This window comes from Pinus tabuliformis, chromosome 9 (genome assembly GCF_031772625.1).
Source record: "Pinus tabuliformis cultivar Carrire ecotype Pingquan chromosome 9, CPIR1, whole genome shotgun sequence".
NCBI classification, from domain to species: domain Eukaryota; kingdom Viridiplantae; phylum Streptophyta; class Pinopsida; order Pinales; family Pinaceae; genus Pinus; species Pinus tabuliformis.
Genome location: NC_142307.1, coordinates 804,085,505 through 804,102,219, shown reverse-complemented (window position 1 = coordinate 804,102,219; position 16,715 = coordinate 804,085,505). Strand labels below are relative to the sequence as shown.

Sequence of the window (16,715 nt, the reverse complement as noted above, 5' to 3'; positions counted from 1 at the left end):
AACCAACCCTTTTCCCCAAGGGCAGCAACTTCTTGCTGGCACGAGTTCAAGCCTTGGTACCTCCGTAGGGGGCAACCAGGAAGGGGAAAATTCATCAAATGTTTTCATGATGGGTTCCAATTTCCATGTGGCCACTCCTTCATGTGATTATGGCGAAGCAGAAACTTCCAAGGAAAAAATTACTCCTGGAAATACTGACCTTCATATTGAGCGACCCCCTGTCGAGACTATACCACGAATACTGAAAGCTTCCGCTAAACACGTGACTATTAATCCTAATGTTATGGACCTCATAATGAAACTACAGTAACTTTTAATACTAATTCCATGTACTTTTTTGATCAGGTTAAACTTAAACGGGTCTTGAAAACAAAATCAGCATATCCAGTGAAGGGAATGGTTACTTACAAGTACTTTCCATCTTCTATTTAGTATTTTGGTTGCCATTTATTTTTCATTTGGTCATTGGGCTTTTAGAAAGCAATTAAAGCTAAGGCACTGGTTATGGTTACAATATAAGATAGTCAATTTTGGAAGCATTACAAGGAATTAGACTTAGCTTCATGTGCCATTGTAATGAAGACTTCAATTGTCTTTGTACATCTCTTGGAAACTTTTTTCGAAACTTTCATGCCTTTTCTCATGACTATATAATGTTAGATTTCGTAATGCCATTCTTATGATGCTTATCATTTTGAAAATATTTTGTATATTTTCTATGATGTTGTGAGCTAGATCTTGATATGGATGGGTCTTTGGGTGTGGGAAGAAAATTTTTATAGTGGGAAGTGGGCCAACTAGTTTGGTTGCTTCTGATCAACTTAATAAAGCTCATGGGCACAATGTCATTGTTTATGAAAGTGTTGATCGAATTCGAGGTCTAACGATGTATGGAGTTCCTAATATGAAAAAAAAAACTAGTGTTATCCAATGATGTTTTGATATGATGGTAGAGGAAGGTGTTAATTTAGTTATGAATGAAAATGTTGGAGTTGAATCTCTTTTCTTTCTGTAGAAGCTTCACGCTAAAAACGATGCTCTACTTTTGGCATTTTGTGCAACAAAAGAAAGGTACACTTTCTATATTTGATTTCGATTCATATTTTTCCCATAGGATTTGAGGCCCTTGTTGTACAGTGTAATTTTATTTGATATATATATATCTATATATATATATATATATATATATATATATATATATATATATATATATATATATATATATATATATATATATATATATATATATATATATATATATATATATATATATATATATTAGGTATCTTCCTATGCTTGGCCATCAATTAATGGGATTGCATTTTTCGATGGATTCATGGAGTTCCTTCATTAAAATATGAATCATTTGTTGGATACTGGATTGCAAGATCGAAATTTTATTTCTGCAAAAGAAAGAGGGTGGTTAGCGTTGGAGGAGGAGACATTGGAATTAATTGTATAAAAACAACCATAAGACATGGATGTAGCAATATTGTGAATTTGGAGCTCCTTTCACAACCTCCCAATTCTCGTGCTCCTAGGAATCTTTGGACTCAAGTTTGTCTTTTTTCGTATTCATCTAAATAAATTTATTTCTCTATTATTTTCTAGCATGTTGTATCCTAGTGAAATTCCATGATTATGGGTTTTTTTTCACATTTTGATAGTGGCCTAAGGTTTTCCGATTAGATTATGGTCAACAAGAAGCTATTACCAAGTTTGGTAAAATTCCGAAATCCTATGAAGTGTTGACAAAAGGGTTTATAGATGATGACAATGGAAATGATAAATAGCTTGAATTGATCAAGGTCAAATGGGGAAAAAATGAGATTCGAAAGTTCCAGTTGAAAGATGAGGGCATAAAGGAGATTATAGATGCAAAACTTGTTTTCTTAGCAATGGGATTTCTTGGACTAGAACAAGTGTGTTATATTTTTCTAAGCATCAAAGTTGTTGCTAAGGTGATATACAATTTTAAATTTTATTTCATAAGCACAATGTAAATATTCAGGTCCAATCTAAATTTAGTTGACAACATTCATTGCTGGAATATGTTTTCCTACTTGGAAAATTGAGTAATTTAGTGATATTATAGAGTTCCTAATCCATAACATTGAATACACATATTTTTAACATTTATATTATGTGTCGAAAAAATATTGGACATACACACCATATTTTCTAGAATTTCTCCATTTACCTCCTCACTCTAATTTTAGTTTTTTTTTTTGGTTTGACAGATTGCAGAGAAGATTAATATGGAAAGGGATAATGGGTCAAACTTGAAAGCCAACATTAGTAATTTTTCAATAAGTTTTGATGGTGTTTTATTTGTAGGTGAATGTAGACATGGATAATCACTAGTTTTTTGGGCCATTGCTAAAGAAACACCAAAAACTTCCCAAAAAATTAATTTTTTAATGAAGGAAGACTAGTTGATCACAACTTGTGAAGGTAGATTGGAGTACACGGATAAATTTCCAATGTTCACTTTCAAAACATATGTTCCCTCCACTAAAATTGTTGTAAAAAGTCATAATCCCAAGAAAAATGGAAACAACATGCCAAATAGGCCACTCACATGCCTTGTTATTGAATTTGTGGAACGAATCAAAGGTAAAGTGCTCTGGTGCGAGTGTCTCACATTTCTGTCCCTTAATATTCACAAGGAGGGTATTTTGGAAGCATTAATTGCCTCATCGAAGGCCTTTATGATTGAAAAAGGGTCTATACAAGACATTTTAGTCCCAATGAACATTTCATCCTTTGCATTTATACCCCATTTTTTTACCTATGTACATTGGCTATGATGTCGATGTTGAAATCCATAATTATTCCCTTGTTGGAGTGCAAATGCGGTTTCCTAGTCCTTTTTCTTAACATGGCACCTTAATTTTATCTTAGGATTCTGCATCGTGATAGATGTTTAGTGGTGTTGAAGGAGAAATGAATCTTTGAGTGTATGGAGGTAGTTGACAGGATAAATTTAGAAAATATTTAAACAATGGATAAGTTATATGTTTGAATGACAAATCCAAGGACTCAATATGTGCATGAACATAACTCCTAGTACTACAACCATTGTGGAGGTTCGATTTTTTTTTTATCTGTTCTTTTCTAGTATATTATTTAATCTAGATTTTTAGTAACTTCCTTGGAAAAAAAAACAGGGCATGAGGAGGCACGCAGTGAAATATTGTTGTCTTTGGGTTCCTGGATTGCAAAATTAGCAGATAGATTTTTATAAGATGTTGTTTATTTATTTCCTATGGGATTTAAATAAAAGGACAATTTGTGAAGAGAAAAACCTCATAGTCTAAAATGAGCATGCCAAAACTCAGAGATATTTATAAGGGTAAATATTGTGGTATAGCTCTATTGCTTCAAAAGTTTGAATTTATGAGCCTATTGCTTTAAATATTTTGTTTTAAATGAAATATTCCCATCTTGAAATTTATTTTGAAGATGGTACTAATTAAATTAATTTCTTTGTATTTTTCAACCAGAGGATACCTTTGGTGGTGTCATTGATACAAATTACTAAAAGTGGCACTTTTAAGCTGTACATAGACTAGAGGGAATATATCCTCTACTTCTTGTAGAAAATATTTGAGGTGTGGAAACGAAATATAGTTAGTGATATATTTCTCGTACATGGCCTTTCTTTTCTATCCATAAAATGGAGATACAGATAGTCACCCATGTTCATAGGATCAATGAATGTAAATTAAATGTATAAAAGATTACAAATAATAGAAATATGTCAATATCTGGATTTTGTTCTTATCTCAATGTGACAATGTATTTTTGTACTAAGGAGATCTATCTGGTTTTTCACTACCATGCGAAGTCACAAGTAGACTCTAATGTCTCAAGGGTTACATTCATTGTTGAATTTTACTTAGAAACTGGTGCCTATGAGTGGAAGTGATCCTAACATACCATTTTATAAGAGTATACTATATCATATCTCCATTACCTTCCTTTGTATAAATTATGTTATCCCTTATGGAATCATATGTTGTGCATCTTATCAGTATGTGTGTATCTTATAGATGTAAAATGTATGAAGCATTATTCATTCTCCAACCCTGTATTGATTGTTCCTATTTTCACGTTTGATGAAAACTAGCATTGATCCCATGTGATCATCAAGTTTCTTCTCCATAATATTTTCCTTATAGGATGGATGATGCATTCATGAATTCTTATGTATGTTTCCTTGCATATGAGAGAGAGAGAGAGAGAGAGAGAGAGAGAGAGAGAGAGAGAGAGAGAGAGAGAGTTGCGAACATTGGTATTTTTTTCTTTCAAGAGTTGCAAGACTATTGGGCTTCCATGTCTACATTGGGAGTGGAGGAGATAGGTAGTTACCAAAGTGTTATTCTAAGAAATGTGTGCATATCAATTCTTTTCTATTATTTTTGTACCATATCAGTTTTGAGGTTATGCATACCTTGTGGAAATGAAAAATATTGGATGTTTTAAGTTTGTAGTAGTTCAAGGTCCTCCTTTAATCAATGTTATGTAAAAATGAATTTAATGTCTTTATACATTTGAAGTCATCATTGTACTTGGTCTAATTAATAGATTATTGACTACATAGTTTTCCTATGAATTTTGATATTATAGGTATAGAGTTGATTCTTAGCATTGAGGTGGTGAAAGTTGAAATTGCCACCAAAATGGACAACTTTCAAATATGCCACTTTGATCATTACAACAAGTTCCACTTTAAACTCTATTTGTATTTATATATTTTTCAATATATTAATAATAATAAATTATTATACAAATTTTAAAATAATATTTTTATAAAAATCATCTATGTAGAACCAATTGTTTTTGAAGTTTTATTTTTATTTATTTAATTAAATTTCTTATTTCGTATTTTATTCTTCTAAGATATTATACTATTTTTTTTAAATATTTTTATTGAACTTGTTATAACAAGAACCAAGCAGTGGAAATGTGCAAAAAAAAGAAAAAGTAGTGGCATTGGCACCACGTGGCTCTTGTTTATTATATGTTGTTCTTTTCCTTTCCATTTGTTTTTACAAGTTATCGATAGTTTGATATTTTTAGTATGTAACTTAGTTGGCGTGATTGTACCTAAGATTTTCCTAAAATTTGAATACTAAGTTTCTAAGATGTTCTTTTTTATGGTGACGTTTTATTTTCTTTGTTTATACAAGTGATCTAGCCACATAATGGCCACTATTTACTAATTGAAGAAAAATTGTTCGAGTTTCTTGCTTTTTTGGGGGAAAATGACATTGACATTGCTCACGTTAAGGTATATGTTGTATAAATATCACTAGTAGAAAATCATGAAATTATTGACTAGGTGACTAAAAAAGTTAGTCACCATAACTATTTCAAGTGGATTACTACTAAATTTGTGCAATTTTAAGTGACCGAACTAAAAATGACTAACTTAAATGACTAATTTAGTCTAGGGATAAAATATATAAACATATAATAAGTGACTAATTTAGTCTAGGATTAGAAAATGTGACTAGGTAATAAGTGACAAAATTATGTCATGATAACACTGCCCTAGAAGCCATCAAATTTCTATCATATCCATGATGTCAACAACATTTGTGGTTCAAGATATAGCTAATTTGGAACAAACTTAGCTCTAGAGCCTAGGATTATTTTCCACGTCTAATGTTTATGGACAAAGAAATTAATTTCTAAAGAATGTGGGAGCCAAACTATCGCCTTTCCCATGTTGACTCCCTCTATTGAACATCATGGAAAATCTCCATAGATCTTTTATCCTTACTAAAACAAACATTTAATTGGAAATGATCATTAATCCCAAGACATTACTACTTCACTATACTGTTTTACCACACAGAGCTTATTTTGATATCTGCCCTTCTTATTTCATGACAATACTACCCTACAAGCCACCAAATTTCTATCATATCCATGAGGTCAATGCCAAATTGTGGTTTAAGATATAACTATGTTGGAATAAACTTATCTCTACAACCTATGTTATTTTTCTACACGTAATGTTTATGGACAAAGAGATATCAATTTTCTAAAGCATGTGAGAGCCAAAGTATTACCTTTCTCATGTTGACTCCCTCTATTGAATATCATAAGAAATCTCCATAAATTACTTATTCTTATTAAACCAATCATTTAATTGGATATAATGATTGATCATTACCATGACATTAATACTTTTCTATACTTTTTAACTGCAAAAAACTTTTTTTGATAAATCAACCAAAATCCCCTCAAACAATATTTTGTGACACAAAGACCTAACACTTTTCATACAATTAATAATTATTTATAATGAGAAATACCTCCCATTAAACAAAATAAATGACTCGAAATTTTATTTAATGGAATTTAATTCCCCTTCTCATTCTCCATGGTCACATCTTTTTCCCTCATGTGGTCTCTTCTTTCCTTTCTGTATCTTTCTTTTTGTTTGAGTGATTTGTTATTCCTTGCATTCAATTATGGTGTTTGTGTCTTATTATTCCATTTTAGTGTCCACATTTTCAACACATTTTAATGAGCCTGTCGTCCCGCACCTTCTTAAATCTAGCATTCCCTTTCCACTTTCAGGAAGGAATAAAACATCCTCACCTTTCACGCCTTCAGGAAATATCCTTAGGCTCATATTTTTGGGCATGGGACTGGGAAGGAGGCTATAGGTAGCTAAATGGAAGCTAAAACTGAAGGTGCTTATAATGATGGTCTATCCTATCGGGTGTTATGGGTGGTGGTGCCCCTATTTTCGCTTGGTCGGTTGAAAATCCTTTCTATCGTTATCAAACTAGATTACAACCCGGCCATAGTTGGCGAGATCTCTACCTCCAAGGGACTAGGGGACTATATTATCTCTACAAACCTCAAACTCAATAATTTCACTTATATATCGCTCAAGGCTGCTTGGATTTGGATCTACTACCTTTTTTGTTGAGTAAGCCACTGGATCATTCACTGGCTCCAGATCAATTACACCTGGAACTAGACCTACTGCTTAAGTTGCTGGGAATGTACTAATTCTAGGTAAACTCGCTTTTGAACAGTTAACAAAATGAATTCTTGAATTTTCTCAAATTACTTATTTTAACCAAATGTTCCAAACTGAACTATCCCACCTGGGTCGAATAGTGTGGCATGCACCTTGTTATTGGGATTATTTGGCATAAAATCTATTATTACTTTTTGACTGGATATTGACAGATGGGTGAGGATTCTGTGAAATTATACTAGTTTCAAGAAAAAACTCAGTTTATATGTATTAGGTTGTGGACGCTTATCAATAGTTGTTTGTTAGAAACATTTTATGACATATGCCTTAAATGATTGCAAAAGTCATTCATTTATCTTCATTGTCTAACTCACGTAGTTCTCATGAATATTTTTTGTGTTTTAGGTTCAAGCATTGCAAGAAATAGGTTCTGGCATACTTAGATGTCAGTAAGGGGGTCTTACATCCAAACATGAATGTATTTTGCTAGATCCTTCCCAATTTAGAAGTTGGATTCAGGGTGCATAAGACCAGGTGGATGTGGTCATATCCTTTCTTAGTATATAATTAACATCCTTAGCTGCTTCAGTGCCATACCTTGTGTTGTGCATTATGGCCCTCTTTGGCTCATTGTTGTCATCTTTGTGATGTCGAGGATAATTACAACTATTACCACAGTGGCATATCCACTTTGACAAATATGGGAATCGTTTTAAGACATTTAACTCCTTAAAATCATGTGATGCTACCTCTCAATTAACCTAAGTACTCTTTGGGCTACAGATAGAAAAATATACAACAAAAAAAACTTGCATATCAAATCATCAAAATAAGAAAAATGCGTATAAAATTTATATCTCTCTTACCTACAAATCTTTTCATATTTTATTTTCCCCTTCAACCTCATTAAAGGTGCAAAGAAACATAAAAATGTGGAATGATTGACTAGATAGAATCATAGAAGTAAGCTTTCTTCACAGACACTTAACCAAGTCAGCAAAATGATCTACAAGGGCAAAGAATTATCTTGCAATTTAGAAAATAAAACAAAAGACAAGTTTCCATGAATTGTAGACAAGGATATTCACTACAAAAATTTAACCATGCAAACTAAAATAAGACAAATAATAATCTCTATCATTACCTTCATAATACAAGTTCCTGAACTGCCACAAGTAGCATGATCTCTTTGCTTTAACTCATTTCATTTACAGAGAGATACATATGTGCATTCAGAATTATAGAGGTATTAGCATTCCATTTTCAAGGGACTACAATCTAATATTCCTATATTTAATTTTACATATTGGAATTATATGACCAACATTGATGTGCATACTTACAACTCTACCATAATCAGAGTATGCAGTTGTCTTTACGAGCCAATATAACTAAAATCTTCAGCAACCATAATTGGCAGGATCAATGGAACTAAGATATTTCCTTAAAGATGTGTATAGTGTTCTTCAACATCAACATGAGCACAAATAATTACAAATTTGAGACCATTTTAGTGGGATTTTTGGAGGATATTAACAACAGTATCAAGGATCTTTCCTTGCACAACCTTGATCAAAACATGCACATCATACTCTCATTTGTTATAATTTTCATTGTGCAATAATACATGATATGGTGGCGACGTCTTTCTTGATTTTATTTTATCGTAGTAACAAGTAAATATAAAGAGGCTTAGAAGATGCATCAAAGGAATTGGAAATTCTAAAGACATCGTATCTATTTCATTCACATTGAAAATAAAATTCAAGTAAAATTCTAGTCACATACACTCTAATAACCATGTCCTTGGGAGTCGATATCTTTATTTGAAGAAAGTTCTACATAATAAAATACAATGAAACAAAAATTTATTCATAAGCCATCATTCTATTTATCATAGATAAAACTTTGATTCTCAACCAGATGTATTTTTCTCAATTTTTGGCGTCTCTATCAATCCACTACCTTTTCCCCATGGTGAGGTTGATCTGATTGTAGAAAACATGTGGGTCATGCATGTCCCTTTTGACTGTGATATTTTGTCACCTTAGAAACTTTGCAACATTTTTGTCTTGTGGTTGTTCTCCTTACATTGCCCTCTTTGTACATGTAGTAGCTCACACGTGCTTAATTGCTAATTTACCCATCAGGGAAAGATAGTTATGTTGATATTATTGGGGATGGGGAAGAATTAATCTTGAATATATCAAACTAGCCAACGCTTCTAACCCTACTTGAGAGTACAATCTCATATTGTACATAACGAGAGGACAACTCTAGAATCATGGGTTTCCTTCCATTATTCCTCTTTCATTGTTGTTTGTTTCCATGACCTTTTTTTCCTTTCCCACTTTCCATTGATTTTCAGTTGGATAATACTTTGTGCATACCCATTGATTGAAGGTTTGGCCAATAGTAAACTGTGTTTGAAATTTCAACCTTTGAGATGGACCAAGCTCTAGCTAGTGAAGAATAATCTCTTTAAGTTTTTGATGCATGGGAGGGATCTATTGGGGCTACAATTTGCATGTTGAAGGCATAAGAGAAAGAGATATTTCGCTACCACATTTAAACAAACCAACAAGGAAAGATCTCCAATGATTTTTCCATTTTTGTCTTTTAGTTGCAGATCCTTCAATAATGACATCAACAATTATTTATGTTTTTGATTGATATGGAGGTAATCAATGACCTCTTTCATGTATAGCTATTTTTGGGCTCTTACACACTAAGTTTGTTTATGTTATTATCATGTAACTAGAGATTTGATAAGGCCTCTAACATAATAGGAGTTGATGGACAACTACAATTTTATCCATATGCATTAAATCTTTATATCTATAGAGTGCTTATTTATTTATATGTGTCTTTCTCTTTCATATTTAACCAAAAGAAAATTAGAGTTTGAGTTAGTAGGGCATAATAAACTAAAGTGTGTAAACCTCCCCTCAAAGACTCTATTATTAGTAAAATATATCATATGGAATTGCATAATATATGGGTGAATTCCATCTTCTAGTTTTAAAAATAGCCTTTACTCCCTGTGGTGTGGTTGGGATGGTGACTTTCCAGCCATGGTGATAGCTTCACTCACCAAGGTTTATCCCTTAAGCCATCATTTGTTCCTTTGATATTATGAGCTACTATATGCATTCACGTCAGCTCATGCACAAAATAAGGTTTTAATGTTTCTTCTGAAAGGCTACAAGAATAGGTACTTACTAATTTATCAACCTCATTCTAATAGGGATGGTGGTATTTATTCTACCAACTCGATTTATTCGTGACTTGTTTTTATTTTTAACATTTAAGACATACTTTATTATATGGTAGTTCAAGTACTATAGTTTGAAATCTAATATTATAGCATATTCATATCTTGTCATATTAAATTCTGTCTTTTACTAACCATTTTATCTTTTGAAATTTATGTCCTTTACAACTAATTTAAATGCCAATGGTGCATTGGTTCACTGTTGAGGTCAATAGAGGCATCCACTAGCATTTCATTCTCATTGTGGTCTGCCCTACATGAATTGTGTGAAAATCAAAGGGACGAGAGTGGGTTAAAATCTTAGGACTGAGGCGAATACATAAGCCCCAAGCCTAACAGTTATGGAAAATGAAATCTACTCTTTATGGTGCAGCTCTACAAGGCATGTTTTTCAAAGCACTTCCAAACCAAAAACTACTTTAAACAAAATGCTTGGCTTATATTTTATTTCTTTTGTTAGATTTAGTTGTGAAGATTCTCTATATTGTTAAATATTTTAGCATTCTGCCTAACCGATTTTTGTTTCTTTGTGTAGGATGATCTTTTGTTCCTTCTATTTGTACCATGCCTTATTTTAGCACTTATCTACTCTAAAGTTAGGTAAAATTTTGGTTGATCATAATGCCAGTTGATATAGACACATGGATGACCGAGATCATGAATCTTTAGTGCCTTTCTGATTTGACAAATGTTTTAGTTCTCTATTTCTTGTGAGGCATTATACTAAGGCCGATGAGATCCAGTGCAAGACAGAAGGTAGAATTGTCAACGTGAATTTGTAAGATTCTAAAGTAGTTATTATTGTTCACCCTTCTTGGGATTTCAATTAGTTGAAGAAAATAACTTTATCAATGCTGACAAGACTAGCACGAGATTCGATCAAACCTTGATGGGGAAAAATATCCTTGGTCATGGCTCAGGTTTTAAGCATTGATCTGTGTTGAAATCCATTTTTATAGTTCAAGTGAAGCATACTTATTCAATGCTTGAATTATTACATAAGAAGTGGGTATTTTTCTCTGATTTGTTCTAAGTGAATGATCTTATTCTCCATTCCTTTAAAAAATGACTAAACCTTGAATATGTGATAATGGTGCTAGAACAAAAAAAGATGCAATGCAATTTTACTTTAATTGGTTCTCGTCATTGCTTCCCATTTTAGATTTTTTAATATCCTTTATTAATCATAGACATATAAGATTTGGCATCCAGAATCTAAATGTGAACATGTCGATGCCACTTTATTTTGAGAAAACTAGTAAAAAAATGAGAAAATGTTGTATCATTTGTCAACTTGGAAAAAATTTCTAAGAGGAAAATTGATGCTTTATTGTAGTTGCATTTCATCCTCAAGGTTTAAATTAATCATCAATTGAAATCATTGTGATAATTCGAAATGTGATACCACAAATATTTTATTGTCTTTCGTAAATGTTAACAAATTCATAAATGGCTTTATACAATATAAACATGACTTCTTATCTAGGAAAATCATGAACTGAATGATTCCATTTCTAACATTTCCACTATATGGTAAACAAATCCCTAACAATGAAGCCTAGAAAGCTAAAACATAAAGGCACTCACTAAAATGCTTCTTTATTCTAGATTTGAAAATGCATATGCTAACTAGAAAGCACTAACAACAATCTAATAAGAATTCGAAGTACTCTGAGCCTAGATTAGTTTTCCCATTTTCCCATCAGATGAGCAGAAGCTAGACATGTCATTGCAATTTTTATTAAAACCCAAAATACCAACATTTTCCATTCCATTGTTCCATCTGGTCTTAGTTTCACCTTGTAAGAGAAATTTGAATTTCTTGATTCTTTTTTTGAAGTGAAAGTGACAACTAGGATAGGGTGAAATTTCATATCTTGCATGCGCCACCAACCAAGGAAGAAGTTTCCTTTAGTGAGAATTGTATTGACTTTATGAAATACTTTAATTTCCCTGGAAATTTCACCCATTTTGACTCCAGCTACAGTTTCTGCCTGCTAAATTTCGAGGTCAATGAGAAGCTAGACTAACACAAGCAAGCTTGTAGAATTGACCCCGAGACTTATAAAATCCCTATAAAACCTCAATAATCAGTTAGGATTTTTTGGCAAGTAGTCTTTGTAGGGTTCTCTGAAATTCTAAGCTCATTATTTAGTGTCTCATAAAGACAATGAGCTATACAGAACTTTATAGAGAAGGGGAATCTTCAAGTCGTGAATTTCCAACTGTAGCAAGCTACTATGTGCAGGTTGCCTCACTTTGGCCATCAAGTGGAATCATGATCTTTGATCTCAATTTGTGGGTCTGTTCTTAGCATTTTGTCTTAGTTTTTCTAAATCTGCCTCCAAAGTGAGCAAACTAAAGTATTAATTTGTTGTGGGAAGTAACTGGATGTATTATTGTCATATTACTACAACACCTATTCTATAATTAATTTATCTTTGTACTATTAAATCATATTGGTATCAAACTATTTTCCAACATTGAGCTATAGCATTTTCATGTTGTATTATATCATTTTGTGGTTTTCAGTTTCCATCTTGTGATACTGACAACATACATGGGAGGTGAAATTGTTGTAGTCTATTAGTATTTTCGAAGCTTGGCAGTTGAAATTCCATTCTCAACAACAAGAGACAATTTGATTATTATATTTGACAAGGTACTCATCTTTTTTTTGAAGTAAATCTGATTACAATGAATATAATTTTTATCTGGCATGCCTCTTCACCTGGGTGTTAAAGGGCAATGGTAGGTAGTGGTATGTTTGTTTAGTGTGTTATACTTTTAGTCTCTTTAAGATTATTGTTACCAGTTAACTTGCAAGAACAACAATTTGGTGCATGAATCAGAGATGATGGATCTTTCTCCATACCAAACATTTTATTATTGTACATCAAGTTTACAATTTGTTGATTGTCTTGCATTGAACCTTTTATTATAAGAGCCAATTTTGTGCATTCCCGTCAATATCTTATGAGAATTTCCAATTTTAGTTTGGGCTTTATTATTCCATAGTGTATGCGAAGAGAATTTTTCTTGCTCATTTCCCTCATCTATTCAGGATTTAATTTGATTTGTGTTTCTACAAAATCCTCAGCATCACTCGTAGTCACTTCTTAATATGGAAGTATCGGTAACCAAGCAGACCCCTACAGAAGGTGTTGGTGGGAGAGGAAGAGGGAGAGGGGATGGGAGGTTTCCCCTTAAGGATTAGAAACAAGGGGCAACAATATAAAAATTAATATTTTAGAGGTTAAGAAGGATTTTCAAATTCGTTTCGTTCACCTTAATGGGATTCTCTTTACACGCACAAGGTATTCTCTATTAAAAGCTTTCAACTTTTCAAACTAGTTTTGACATTGTGTTTGGTGTATTCCTAGTTCATATATGCCTATTTACTTATAAATTTCAATTATTTTTAATTGCTAGCACATTTGATGAAGTTTGTTCCTCTCCAATAAATGAATTTGAGGAGCTTGCCAAACCTAAATTCATTTGAAAGATGGGGATTGGTTTGGATACATTGGTCAATGGCTTGACTTTTAGTGGACTTGTGGTTCTTCAAATTGTGTCAATTCTAATATTCAAATTTCATAATATTAGTGAAACTGAAAACGAAAGTATGTCTTATGCAGAAATTTTGTAGTGATTTTTTCTTCTTTAGAATGCTTTTATTGCTACTTTTAACTTTGTGGGGCACATAATTAGCAAATGTGAGAAGTCAGATGATGTTTCCTCTATTCCATTTTTGCCAGCAACACTAGTTTTTATGGAATGGTTGGCTCAAATACCAGATATTGTAGCATGTAATTATTTTAAAGAGAAGCAAGCTAGAGAAAGATCATCTTTCTGGAGTCATTATGTCATATTACTTAACACAATTTTGGTATTTGAATGTCTTCACCAAGATTCCCATGGAAGTAGGATGGAAGATGATATTTTATTTGCTACTCCTAAGAGTTATAATGATGAGGAAGCGAGAGGAGGGGGTGTTTCATTGTGGGAGGATTTTTAACTGAGGGTATTTCTTCCATTGGCCCCAACACAACTTGGTCTAGATTTTTCCGAGCGACATTCTTACAGTGGATTTGTTGGAAAGAAAGAAAAGAACATTCAGGTTCGAATGATATTTCCAATTGCAAAGGTTGTTGCAAATTCAGTAAAAGATAGAAGTTACAGAATATATTTTTATGCAGACTTGATGAAGTTTTGTATTGTTGGAGAGATTCTTGAATGAAAGATTGAAGACCAATCAGAAGTTGTCAAGCCTAAAGTCTCTAATGACATGAATAAATTTGATAATGTTCTACAAGAGACTATATCCAATTGTGCAATGGAACAAGCTTCATAATTTAAAAAAAATGTGTTATGTGCTTCAGAGTTTACTACTATGAAGGAAGAATCAGATAAAGTTGAATAAGATGAAGTAATTGTTTTTAAACCCACTGCAACAGAAAAGCATTCAGAGTTAAATATTGGATCAAATTCACAATAGAACCTTGTTGCATCTTTAAGTATTTAGAATCTGACTCCATTGTTTCTTCCTCAAGAACCTTAGGAAAGCTTCTCTAATCCTCCCCCTCCAACTGACCTACCAATATAGATTTTTTGGTATTCCTAAACATTGACCATTGCAACAGACCTTTCTTTGGGGGCATATATAACTCCACATGAAGTTTCCAAATTATTTGAGAGTTCTGAAAGTTCTATTGATCATTGGTCAACTGGTATTTGAACCTCTACTATTGGGTTAACCAATTGTCTTGAACGTTGGGGTATGAAAAATTACACTGCACCATTTTTGAATAGTCATGCAGGCATCACCGAAATTTAGTCAACAACCTTCTCAGCAGATAAATCATCTCCATCCTACATGGTATAGAAATGATGAAGCACTTCTTTTTAATGGGATGACAAACTTGAACCTTGGTCATCATTTTCAAGAGAATGTATATTTATTAAAGTTAGAGCTTCCTATCAATACTCTCAGAAAAATTGAGTTTTTTTCTACACATTCAAATTGGTTTGCTTCTCCAATTTTGTATTCATCAACTCCACTTGGAGTATCTGTGAGTACTATTGTTTCTAGCATGTTAGAAAAGCCAATTTCCAATGATCTTTCCTCAGCCATGGTTTAAGAAAACTCTGGTCAACCAAGAATCTCCAGTGAACCTCATGTAACAAACTTTGAATCATCAACATTGTCCAAGGTTGATACACCAACTACCAAAACTAGTATAACTACCAAGCTAACAAACACCCATAAATTAAGAATTAAAAAAGGACATGTGAATAAACCTTTTAACCATTTTGTACCTCCACCTGGCTTTGGTCCTATACCTTCAAGACTACCAGATAGTTCTAAAGCTGATTTATTGCATTCTAATCCTGGAGTCACCTGTGTAAGTAAACATATGGTTCAGAGCAATGAAAAACCCCAAATGGATGACTATAGTTGGTCGGATTGATACATACCATCAAATTATGGAGAGAGAAGTGATTCACATATAGATCAGCCAAGCTACCGTCTTTTACCTACTAGCAACAATCTAATCAATGTTGTAGTGAAATTTCCTTTTCCATACAAGGAGGTTCCAAGTCTACGAATATGCCAAGATAAAAAATTACATGTGAAGCAACAAAAAATTCAATTCGAGGCCCAACAACAACAACAACATCAAAGCCAAATGTTTTTTCCTAAACAACAACAATGATAGTCTTTGTGGTCTGCAAGGTACTTTGGTTGAGACTGTAGGTTCTATGAAGCCAATTCTAGGAATGAAATGGTATGTGCATTGATATGATGATAGTTCTTTCATTTTGGCTTATCTATGTTTCTGTGTGCAAAGAACAAAATTTTCCAGGTGATTAATTTTTCTTGTTGAAATTACAATTAGATATTGCATATCTATTTCTCATTAGATTATATATCTTGTATCGTAGATTGTATATGCATGTACCTTAGATATCTTTCTTGGTAAAAGGGTAGACCATAGATGCTTCGAGTGTTGGACAGGAGTTGAAGAGGTTTACTTTTAACAATTGTTTGTGGTTGTAACAAGATACCATCAAGAAATTCTTGTTGGTTGGAGTTTGAGAATTCCATCTATGTTGGAGGCTTTTCCATTGTCCATTTTACCAACTTCCCATTTTTAAATTCTTTAGACATGAAGGAACTTCAAAACCACACTGATGGCTTTGGGAGAGCACATATTCTAAGATAACATCATGATTTTCACTTACTACCAAGACATCTTGTTAGGCTTATTATTTTTTGTGCATGCCATACTTTCAAGCATTCATGTTAAGGCTCCTTCATATATTAGACTGGATATATTCTATTAAAATTCATTTTAAATGTTCCTCTATAGGGTGCAAAGCCTAGCGAGGGTGGTGAAATTCATAGCCATAAATTCATTGGCGATATTG

At 32.7% G+C, this 16,715-nt stretch overlaps 1 pseudogene; it reads left to right on the top strand.

The window, feature by feature from the left end:
* Positions 1-12,453: 12,453 nt before the first annotated feature.
* On the top strand, positions 12,454-15,754 carry LOC149151205 (nonsense-mediated mRNA decay factor SMG7-like; annotated as a pseudogene).
* Positions 15,755-16,715: the final 961 nt, after the last annotated feature.